The following is an 11,586-nucleotide window of genomic DNA, read 5'->3' on the forward strand; positions in this document are numbered from 1 at the left end:
CAGAGATAGGATGACATTAGTGTCTATACAGGGAATGTTACCATTATAAAACATTACCTCAGTCAGCCAGAGGATGGGCTGATGTCCCTGTGGAAGGCCAAGCATAGGCACTTATTCCAAATTAACTTAGGAATCAATTGAGTACTTGAAATTTCTGCTGTGTTGCCAGAGGCCCAAACAGAGATCTACAGGACCTCTGCTGGGACAGTAGAGGTGGTGTTCTTTGTACATAATCTTCATATTTTATAGAAACAGAAAACAGGAGAACCCATCCCAGTATAGGCAGGCAACATGGCAAATGTTGCACTCCAAGTAAATAGGTCTCTGTCATTTATCTGGGGACTTTATATATGTTCTCACTTTCCATTTGGGGGTTGAGCTGCATTCCAGCCCAAGCTATTGTTCTAATCTGTTTAGAAGTTGCCTGTGCCAGCTCTACTGCAGCTGCCTCTGTAAATGTGAGCAGTTGGCCCTTGTGATAGCACATGCTGGTCAATCAAAGCTTCTGCACTGCTTCTGTCTCTCATCATTTGAGAAGGTCTTTAATGCAACCTAATGAGATTAGGGTTCATTTGTTCCTGGGTTCCCAGCTAAGTTTTAAAAGGGTGAAGTGCATTTCAGGTCATTGCTTATTCCAAAGAAGGACTGCCATTCCTATCAAGCTGTGGTTCTCTGGAAATACGAATTAGTTCACTAGACAGCTCCAGCAGTCTCACCCTTGTGGTACAATCTGGTACTTCAGCTCTTGCTTTACACTGATTTTCATACCACTGTGTTACCACTGGATGGTATTTATTTTCATGTATATAAACACGATGTAAATCAAGTGAAAAAGAGGATTGTGTCAAGGAAAATAATATGAGTTGCCAAAAGTCTATGCAACTATGAGACTGACACATGATGCTTTTATTCTCACTTAATTTTTTTTTTTTTTGCTCTTCTGTATAGGAAGTGTTAATGATAATTTCTATGGTATTATCTTTGCTAATACCTCCATTCACATTCTTATCCTGGAGAAAGAGGAAAATTGAAGAGGATATGTCACCAATGTGGTAATGTAAGTAGCCTGAAGCATAGCAATCTATGGGCACTGCTTTCTGAGTGTTTGAAATCTGAGCTGAGCTGTTCAGAGCATCCCTACCGAGGGGAATATCCACTTTGTACAAAATGCACAGGCTCTCGGGTAAGGCAGATAAACTTAACTTGATAGATTTTTGCATGCTTCCTGATAAGAACTTTAGCACTTGGCAAATTCTAATGAGGCTCTTTGCAGTTCTGGCCATGTGTCAGCACTTGTACACACAGCACAGCATGGATCCAAATCCCAGAGGAACTAACAGGGTGATGATGGCTTTATCTTCCTCACACTCTGAATAAGACTCTTAACCCAAAGAAACCTTCTTAATCTGAATACAAGGATGTTCCTTTTCTTGTGACTTTTTTAATTTTCATGCCTATTAATATATCTGTGTTCTTATAAAATGTGAGTTAAAATGGAGCACTGTTTATTTTTGAGGTTAACATGAATTCCTCAAAACCTGTAGCTGTGAATGTTTGCTTCGATGGCTGGGAAACTACTGTTACTGTCTGATGCTGACTAAGCATTATTTGTATTTAGAAAAGCACAAATTAAGAATGAAACTAATGCAAAGGTGGAGAAGGCAAGCTAAAAGTTACAGTGCCAAAGTTATTGTGAAATTCTTAGTTTTATTCCCTTGGATGTACAGATATTTTCATCCTTTCTCTTAAACAACTGGATTGTCCCACTGGAAAATGTTAAGATTTTAGGAAAAAGAAAATTTACTCTTTTTTTACTTTGTATTTAATAAACTTAACACAGCAAGGTAGGTATACCACAAATGCTTTAAGATCCAAAATTATGGAGATTGGGCACATTCAAATAGTACTCAACCTGGAGTGGTCATGAATCTCAAATACTCTAATTTGAGTGATTATATGTTTATAATTCCCTCATACACTTTTCTCCTGTTGCTTAGACATGAGATATGTTTTAAATAAGAAAATCAGGCAATGGTATTATGGTTGAAAACAAAATGAATATTGGTGGCCAGCTGAACATCTCTAATTGGAAGGAGGAGAGACATGGAAGTTTTTTAAGTAAATATGGAACTAGACTGTATAAACTCTCCGAGGTCTAAGTGCAATTAATAAAATAAATGTACTTGTAAAAGCAGAAAGATTGCAAATCCTCTTTAGACAGTCTGGATTAAAAAAAAATATATCAGTGGGGTTTTGACTGGTTTTTGTATATGAAATGAAAGGAACTGAATGTTATTTTTAAGTAGGGAAATGCAAAGGGATGAAAATGAAAATAAGGAATGAGGGGAATGGAGATAAATAAGCTAAGTTATTACTACTTGATCTGATAGCAAACCATCTGGCAATATGCTGCCAAATCATTATGTATCATTTATATGACTCAGTGCTAATTAGATGTGCACAGATTATGCAGACTTCTTGTGCTTTCAACATTGATAGAATGTTTTAAAAATATCACTTACATTATTAGCATGACATGTGCTTGTTATGAATTTCTGACAGTAATCCAAGCCATTTTTTCACTAGAAAGTATCCAAGGCACTTCAAAGACTGTTCAGACTTTGACTTATTTAAAAAATAGAAACAAAAAAAAAACCCCAATATAATATCAGGATCTTCTGTCCAGACACTAAGAAATTAATTTCCTTTGCTTTTCCAGTAACTTTCAGAAAATCTACTGACTGAGTGGTTAGGCCTGGACAGCATGAAAAGTTGACTAAGTACATAAATATATATACACAGGTTATGGTAAACATGCTTAGAAAGATCAAGTAATGAAGCATCTTTTAAAAGTGTGTGTGCAATGCACCTGGTCTGTAGCTACACAAATCAAATATTTTTTTCTGAAAAGAAATGTATGTATGCAATTTCCCTACTTTAATTCTCATAAAGTCAACAACTGCCACAAATTGAGGACAACAAAATTCTCATTTGAGTGTGTATAGTACCTCTATATCTATACTTAGAACCTATTAGCTATTATAAATATATGTCTATCTTAAATATGCTGCTACATAAACCTGTTAATAAAATGTATTCTGAGAGTTGAAAACTTCACACTGTTTTCATATGAAAGCTACAAAAATCTATTGGATGGAAGATGAAATACTAAGAGGTAAAATGAACAGGCTGAGTGATTAATAGGTGAAAATTTTCAAGGAATGTGTCAAAGGTGGTGCATCTAAAACTACAGATTTTTTTTTTTAAGAAAAAAAAATCAACATGCTTGACAAAGAAATATTATCTGCATTTTGAAAAGTAAAGGCCTCTGAAGGGAGCTTGTTTATTTGTCATAAGACTTGGTTATGAATGTGGTGAAAATAAGGCAGCTCAAACCCATACTTGCATAATGAACTAGAGAGTGCAAAGAAAGAAGTAATATTTGAAAAAACTTCAGAACATTCTAGTACAGGGAAATAGATCCTAACACAATCATACTTTTTGTGATGTGAGTGCTTTAGTAAATATGCATGACTCAGCATGTGTGGTTTGGTATTTACATTTACAGATGATTTGGAAGAGTTGAAGAGAGCCCAAAGAGCTGGCGGAATGCTTTATAGCGTAGAACATATGATCTGCAAAGTGGTATAAGGAAACATTTATAGACTTAGAATTACTCATGATATGCTCATTGAAGCATTTTTCTTAATTTCAGAAGAAGTCACATAATGTTCCTCTAGTAGAGGGAGGAGGGCAAAATTCCAAACAAAAGTGGGATGTACACTTTTAACAGTAATTGTCATTAATGATTTCCTGCTGAAGTTTTCCAATATTATTAAGTTTTTATTTATAGTTACAGGTGCCTTTCTAAAAAGTTACTGTCCTTTGAACACAGGCTAGATACATCCATTTGTTAAAACTGTGTTATTGTGCAAGAATTTTTATTTTAGTAGTGTAATAGTAAAGTCCCTGCACTGCTTGAAACATGCTGAAACTGATCTCTGTGAGAGGCCCCAGCTGAGAGGGCTCAAAAAGTGAAAAAATGAAATAATGAGGACCTTAGGAAAATGTTGGTAGGTGTTTTGACAGCTTGAATGGATTTACCTGAGCTATGCTAATATTCATGTTACAGAGAATTCAAGCTGAAACTAAACAAATATTTGCCTGATTGGAAATTTGCCACAGCTGTTAATCTTATGCCTGAGCCAAGCCTTCACATACAGTTATGATTACTAATAACATTACACACAGCTTGTTGAGTTTTGGGTTTTTCTTGTTCTTGGATCAATAAAGAAAAACCAATTTATGTGTAACTTCTGGACATTGGGTGGCACCATTGCCTCATATAAGCCTTCATAGTGTTGGCTCTGCTCCTTTTTCCTTTAGCATAACTATATAAGGCAAGTCAGAACACAGAACTGGTTGCCTTCTTTCTTCTCTCTCTCTTTATTTTTTTTCCTTTTTAGTTTGATTTGAAGTAATCATCTTGCTTTAAATAGTAACAGATTTTTAACCAAGAACTGATGTTGCGCACTTTAGGGAAGTGGTGTTTTGATTTCAAGTGCTGAGATGGAAAGATATTCTGTACAGCCAAAGTGCTTTCATGTGCATGTGCACCAGCCAGCCTGTGATGAAGCTGTACACTAATTCAAAAAGCAGGAATACCACCTGTGTGGTTTATTGTCTTTAATAAAATTCAGTTTAAAACAATTTTTAAATTCAGAGCTGATTTGTGTCTGTAGCAGGGCTGATATATCACATACCACTATGTGCTTCTTAAGGTCAAGATTCCTCTAGGTTTACTTTTAAGTTGTATTTAGGTTTTTTTTAATTGGACCTTGATCTCCTTCCTGGCAGGGACAAAAGCTTTGCTCCCAATAAGGAGACTGTTATAAAAACTTACAACAAATACACTTTTCCTTACACGTCTATGGATTTTTTTCCCAGGCTTCATTAAATTTATTGTACAAAGTAGGTATCTCAGGTAGGTAATCTCAGATGGCATCTCAGATACCAAAGTAGGTATCTACTCAGTAGACAACCAACAGTATTTTGTCTTCACATTAATTAAACCATCAAAGACTGCATTTTGAAAATTTTCTGACCAGTTACACATCAGTGACTATTGTGGAAGTAGTCCAGTAATGAACCAGTAAAAAGAAATGCAGTTTTCCCATTAATTTTTGCTTTATGGCTGTGCATATCATGGTCATTTTCTTAGGATTGGTTGTATTTTCCGTAGAGCTCTGTAAAAACTTGGTACTGCTGTTATAACCAGTGTGCCATACTGCTTAGTCACAAAGCACCATTTCCAGACTCTTAACTGAGTGGTTTTGATTTAGGACTGTCTATTTTGAGGGTTTGGGCAATGTTTTCCTAGATGATGTTGCCATCAAACTCTGAAACTTCCTTTGAGTTTTGTAGTTTCTCTGTGTCATGTTGACTTGGTGTTGTTGTACTTGAATGGTTCTGTACCAGATGTGTCATTCTGTGCTTTTTTTGATCCAGTTCTCTTTGACTTCCCATATCAAAAGCAGAATGAAAGAATCCTAAGGGAGCCATTGTGGGTGGACATCATCTGAAACTGCTTTGAGGCTAATACAGGCTGTGATGAGTGCAGTTGCTCTGAAGTGACACCAGGCTGTAATGGCTCCTAAGGGCCCCTCCATAACTGAAAACTTCTGAGTGAGAAGTGCTCCAGTTCCTACTGTCAGTTTTGATCACTCATCTGGTTAACTATCCCAGCCCTTGTTTCCCCTGATGTCACTGAAAAGGACAAGGCAGACGTCCACCTTAGAGTGAAGACAATCAGAATGCAGAAGTCCTTTTCAGACAATTAAATCTATTTTTATTGCATAGAAGATACTTCATGTGGCTTTGTTCATATTGAGGAATGGTTGTTAGGTGACTTATTCATAAACAAGAGTGGTTGGCAAGCTCAGAATTGAATCATTTTACCTTTAATAATGACTGATATAATGACTTTGAACTGCTATTTTGCCTAAGTGGGAGGCCTCAACAGGCAGCAAATACCAACTTCTGTTGTTGGTAGTGAGAGTGAGTTTACATCTCCAAAGTTGTCTGCAGGTGAGTGTCAGGTAGGCGTTGTCTTTTTCTATTCTTCTCCCTGACACCTCAGAATAAGAGAATTATTAAGCTGGGAAAGAAGTTTTGGGGTCATCTGGTCCAACACCAGCTCAAAGCTACTTCTGAAGTGGCACAATTTTCCACCTCTGCTTGTTCAGTGGCATGATTACTGTGCACACCTGAGCTGCTTCAAAAGAAAACTTCTTCAGCTGAAGAAACAGGCTCTTATGCACCTGCCACTGTTTAGAGTGTTCATATCTAAGTATACAGCCCCTTTGCTTCTTGAGATTACTGGCATTAAAAGCTGTAAGACAGGCATACCCCAAAATCTTTGTGTCACCATCTTATAGGATGGATTTTCCCAGTGTCTAAAGCCTCATTAAGGCTTCAGCCTCATGCTAGTTGAACTTCTCTGGATATTACTGTGACTGCTTGTCTCTTGCCCTCTCAGGGATTCTCTTCCTTTTTTTTGGCTGCCAAATTGGGATGTCATAACAAGGTTTGAGTTTTTTTCTGAAATGTCATGGTTTACAAGTCAGCCATAACAAGGCAATACAAAGTATATGGAAGTTTTTGTGAGGCATGGGACATTTTGAGGCACAAATCCAAGGAGATGATGCACGTTAATCAATGCTTGATTGATCATGATATTTACAGTTCAACAAACCAGCAAAAATGTTAAAGACAAATACATAGTACATTATTTAACTACCCACTTCAGTGTTTCTTGAACAGCTTGCCTCATTCTTTCTCCCTGCCACTATAACTTAGTACATGGCTGAGAAAAGTGGGTGATTCTTTACACCACCGTTTCTTTTCTTGTATAAATTACAAGCTGGGGAAAGAAATTAATGTAGCCACTAAGCTCTTTAAAACTTATGGAAACATTTTGTTCATATGTTCTTTTCATCTATAGTTTGACTTTCAGTTGACAAGGTAATATTTCCACTAATTTATTACAAGATAGGATCAGGTAGTTTAGGAGAGATTTTTGTGCTTTTAAATAGCTACATTTCAGCAGGGAAAATATAAAGAGCTCAGATGAGCTTGGTAGAGGCAGTTATGTGTCAGATGGAAGCAGCAGGAGACCAAACAGGAGAGAGCAGCAAGTCTGACAGTTCTCTAGACAAGCTGTTCATTTGACCAAGGGAGTGGGAAACATGCCCTTGGCTTATAATCAAGACTGAACAGCTTCAGTCCTCTACACCTGCCTATAGAATTTTCACCTTGACTGTTTGCAGTACAGTAGACAGGAGTATCTGATAATCTCATTACCTGAACTCTGGGGACCTGTGTTAAGTTCCACAGCTTGATAGATCTGTTTCTTATCTGTAGCTTGGTCTGTAATAGTTCAAAGATGTTGAAATTCCTGTGTCCTGCCCCCTCCCCTTAGTGCATATATTCTGTCTCTTGGACAATGCTAAATGAGCACCAGAGGATATGCTGCAGATGGTATTTTCACTGTTTCTCTGCCAGAAGACAGAGGAGCTGACTGGCAGAGACAGTTAAACACTCATTACTACCCCATAGGAAAGGAATTTTCTTTGATCCATCTTTACAATCTTGTAAGAATCTGTGGCTGATTGCTTCACACCCAGTGGTTTTCCAAGTCCATTCTAGAGAGTGTGTGATCTAATAACAGCAGTCTCTATCATGAAAAATTGCTTGGTTGAACTCTGTTCCTGGGATTCTTCGCTGCAGCCGCACACCAGTTCTCTATAAAGCTTTGACTGAAGGCTCCATGTCTCGGCTCAAATGCAGTCCTCCAATTTTAATTAAGAACAAGCACTTTCCAGGTTAACTCAAGAAGAAGAGAGACTAAACTCAGACTACACTGTGGGCTGCCACAGGGGTTGACTGGAGCACTGAGCTCCCTCAGTGATTTGCTTGTCAGGTTTACAGCATGCACGTGCTGGTACTGTAATGTTATCAGTTCTCCCAAGCAAGATGGGGCAAGTCCCAAGACCGAGTCAAGTTTGCTGCAGGTTTCTCCCAGAGAGAGCTGTTTGGAGTGGTCCAAGTGAGGGTAGTTCAGATTTGAGTGCTGCAGAGAATCAGAGCTCCCCTGCTCAAGCCCACTGCCTAGTGTTTGACACATGTAGGTAGGTGTATTCCCAGGGTATCTGTATTTTAGGGTACATAACTGCCTTGAGTAGCTGAAAGCTGAGAAACTCTGTTTCCAAACGCATGCTGTAATTTAAAAACTAATTGTGTGGTTCCAAACTCATTGGGATTGGTTTTGCTCATTTCCACAGGATTAGTCATCACTTAAAGTTAGGCCCCTCCTTAGGTAACTTTTGGAGTGGGAGAGAGGGGTCCAATTGCAGAAGCCAGAGGAAGAGCTGGACCAGAACTTCACTTGTGATTTGCAGGGCTGTCTCTGACAGAGAAGTTTTCTGCCCAACCTATTGAAAGAAACTACAGAAACTCTCATTCCTGGATGAAACCTTTCTCAGATGACTAAAAGAACAAAATAATTGCAGTCGCATTCTCTAGCTCAGTGATTGCTGTTGTGTCTGGTTCATAATTTCTCTGTTTCCCCATATTATAGTCCTTCTATAGAAAGAGATGACAGAGCCACCAGGGTATCAGAGGCACTGCTGCAATGCCTGCACAAAGAGCAAGCTACCTTTGAGCCACATGCCAGCCTTTGCATTTGATATGCATCTATCTATCTATCTAGCTATCTATCTAGCTAGCTAGCTAGCTAGCTGTCTGGCTGGCTATCTAGCTATCTATACCTGGCAGCATTTATTTGTATTTGAAGCCCCCCCTTTCTAATCTCAGAGGTGGGATAGCAACAGTGCTACATTTGCAGTATTTAGGAATCTAAAATATATCTAATACTATAAAGAAAGGAGGCCTGCTAGTGTTCTAAACCTCTGTGTTCCTTAACAGAAAGTTCATTATTTTCAACTTTCCTCAGTGGGGAAAGTTAGAATATTCTCAGTGGGATGGTTAGAAAAACAACACAATCTGAGTGTGTAAGTAGAGTAGAATGCAAGAAAAAGCTTTATTTCATACTTCCTCCTCACAGACCTAAATATAAGATTTAAAACACTTAAGTGCTATTTTTCTTAACAGTTGGAGAACACCATGTTTCATGGTAGAGTTCTTGGGGGTTGCTACAATGGAATTTTTCTTATATTTGTGACAAGCCAAAACACTTATTACATCAAAGTAAAAGGCTGTTTTTTTTTTTTTCCTTACAGACTCACTGCATGGGGAAACAATGGAACATAGGATTGTCTTAACTATTTTGAAAGTGAAAAGTCTTATGTTTATCCCAGATGTTGTGGGCATGATCCTTGTGATGCAAGTTCTTAAAGAAAGCAGCACAAAACAGAGAAATAGAAAAAAGGGTGGGAAATGCTGCTGAAACTTATAAGGAAAACCAAGCAAATGCGGATATACATGTTAAGCAAAAGGTTTAATATACTTTATATTGTTGTAGTTCTAGAAATGGAAGGATAACTTTATACTTTTCTCTTTCTTTTTCCTGCTAATGATGAGCATACACATAAAATCAGACATAGTATGTAAGTTTTTACTTAGTTGGCATCAGAATTATTATTCTTGAGGCCGGTAACTTATTTAGTGAGTTGGAATGTCAGCAACAAGCAGTTGTACTGTAAGGCACACAACAAGCTGTTGTTCATGCTTGTGCCTCATTTTCCCTTCTCTTGTGATATCAGGGGTGTGTGTTTAGAAAATACATAAAGCAGGTTGAGAACTGCAAAGTCTGGCTAACATGTTTCTATTGTGAGACTTTTAAAGGAAAGTGTGAGGTCTGCTACCAAGTTACTGTGATATAGATGTGCTTGCCTGAGCTTGCAGTGAGCGTTTATCACTGTGAAAAGGTTTCCATTCATCTTCACTATCACTTCCCTGGCATATTTAAGTATCCTATTGTAACCACTTGACCTTGAAGAAAAGAATGCCATAGACCTAAAGGTTGCAGTATTTTGAAGAAAGATCCAAGTTGGGTCCCGTGCTGTTTGGCCTTGCTGGATTAAAAATAGTTCATGGCTGACTTGGACTCTGCACCATTTTTCTCCAATGAGGTCAGTGCATGTTGAATGGCTGGGTTGTTAGGAGGGGTCTGTGTGAAAAGTATTTGATGGGAAAATGTGTAGAAATAGACCTGGCTGGAATTCATGTTTACATGTGGCCAGCATGAAAGGAATTGTTACATAGGGACACTGGGTATTACACTCAAAATCATGTTTAAGAGCAAAGAAGCACACCTTATATGTCAAGAACTTTTTGTTTCTTGCTACTATAGTTGAAATGTGAAATTCTAATAATTATCAATACAGATCTAATTGTTACAGAAAAAAGAAACAATATCATTGCGCTGAAAATTTTCTACACACTGCTGAGTTTCTAGTCCTATCACTGCTTGCTTTTTGAGGCTTGTCTGGGTCTGAAGGGCAGCAGTTTAATTCTGGGGTGTATGGGGGAACTTACAGCAAGTTGTTCACATATGGAGTGCTTCACTAGGACAAATCTGACATTCCCATGGATCGTTTCTTCTTCCTTGTGCCAGGATTCGTGTTGGGTCATTTTTTTGTTTACTAGCAAGGTTTCACATTCTTGATCTTTCTTCTTTGGTCTGTGGCTCTGTTATATCCAAATTTACTGTCTGTATTGTGATATCTATGCACGTTAGAGTCTACTTTTTCTTCTGTGCTGCCCCTAAAACCAGTTTTGTGCAGCTCCAGGTCTGTATTTCTTTAGCCAAATAGGTCGAGTCATTTTAGCTGTGGAGTCTCTGGTGCCAAGGCTGTGCTCCAGGTCCCATGCCTGTACTCCCTGCTGCACCCCATGTCCACACTCCTGGTCACACAGGTATTTTAGGAAAGGCTATCTGAAGGTGCCGTGCGCTCTCTTGGGTAAGGGTTTCTGAGGGTTGGTCTAGAGAAGAATTAGGTCCCTTGCTTTGGTGGATGAGGTTCCTGTTGGAGTGCTGGGTAACATTTCACAGAATAACAGAGCCAATTAAGTTGGAAGAGACCTCTGAGATCATTGAGTCCAACCCACGACTGAACACCACGACGTCAACCCCACCAGGGCAGTCTTTCATTAAGCACCTCCAAAGTCGGTGACTCCACCACCTCCCTGGCAGCCCGTTCCAACGGCTGGTTAAGAAGAGTTAATGGCTGAGGAGAGCTGTGCTTACTGTGCTTGTTTGGGGCAGGACGCTCACTCCCGGTCCCGGTCCCGGCGGCCGTCCCGTGACGAGCGCCCCGGGAGCGCGGGGCGCTGCCTGTCCCGCTGCTGCCGCCAGAGGGCGCCGCGGCCGCCGAGCGCCTCCCCCCGCTGCCGGCGCTGGCGGCCGGTCCTGCCGGGAGGAGGGAACGGGAAGGCGGCAGCGGCAGCAGGAGCAGGAGGAGGAGAAGGGCGGGCAGGCAGGCGGCGACCGCGGCACCGCCACCAGCCGGAGGCCGCTCGCCCGCGCTCCTGCGGCAGAGGCGGGCAGCCGGGCGCACCGTGCCC

The sequence above is a fragment of the Melospiza melodia genome, chromosome 2 (genome assembly GCF_035770615.1).
Source record: "Melospiza melodia melodia isolate bMelMel2 chromosome 2, bMelMel2.pri, whole genome shotgun sequence".
Taxonomy (NCBI): Eukaryota; Metazoa; Chordata; class Aves; order Passeriformes; family Passerellidae; genus Melospiza; species Melospiza melodia.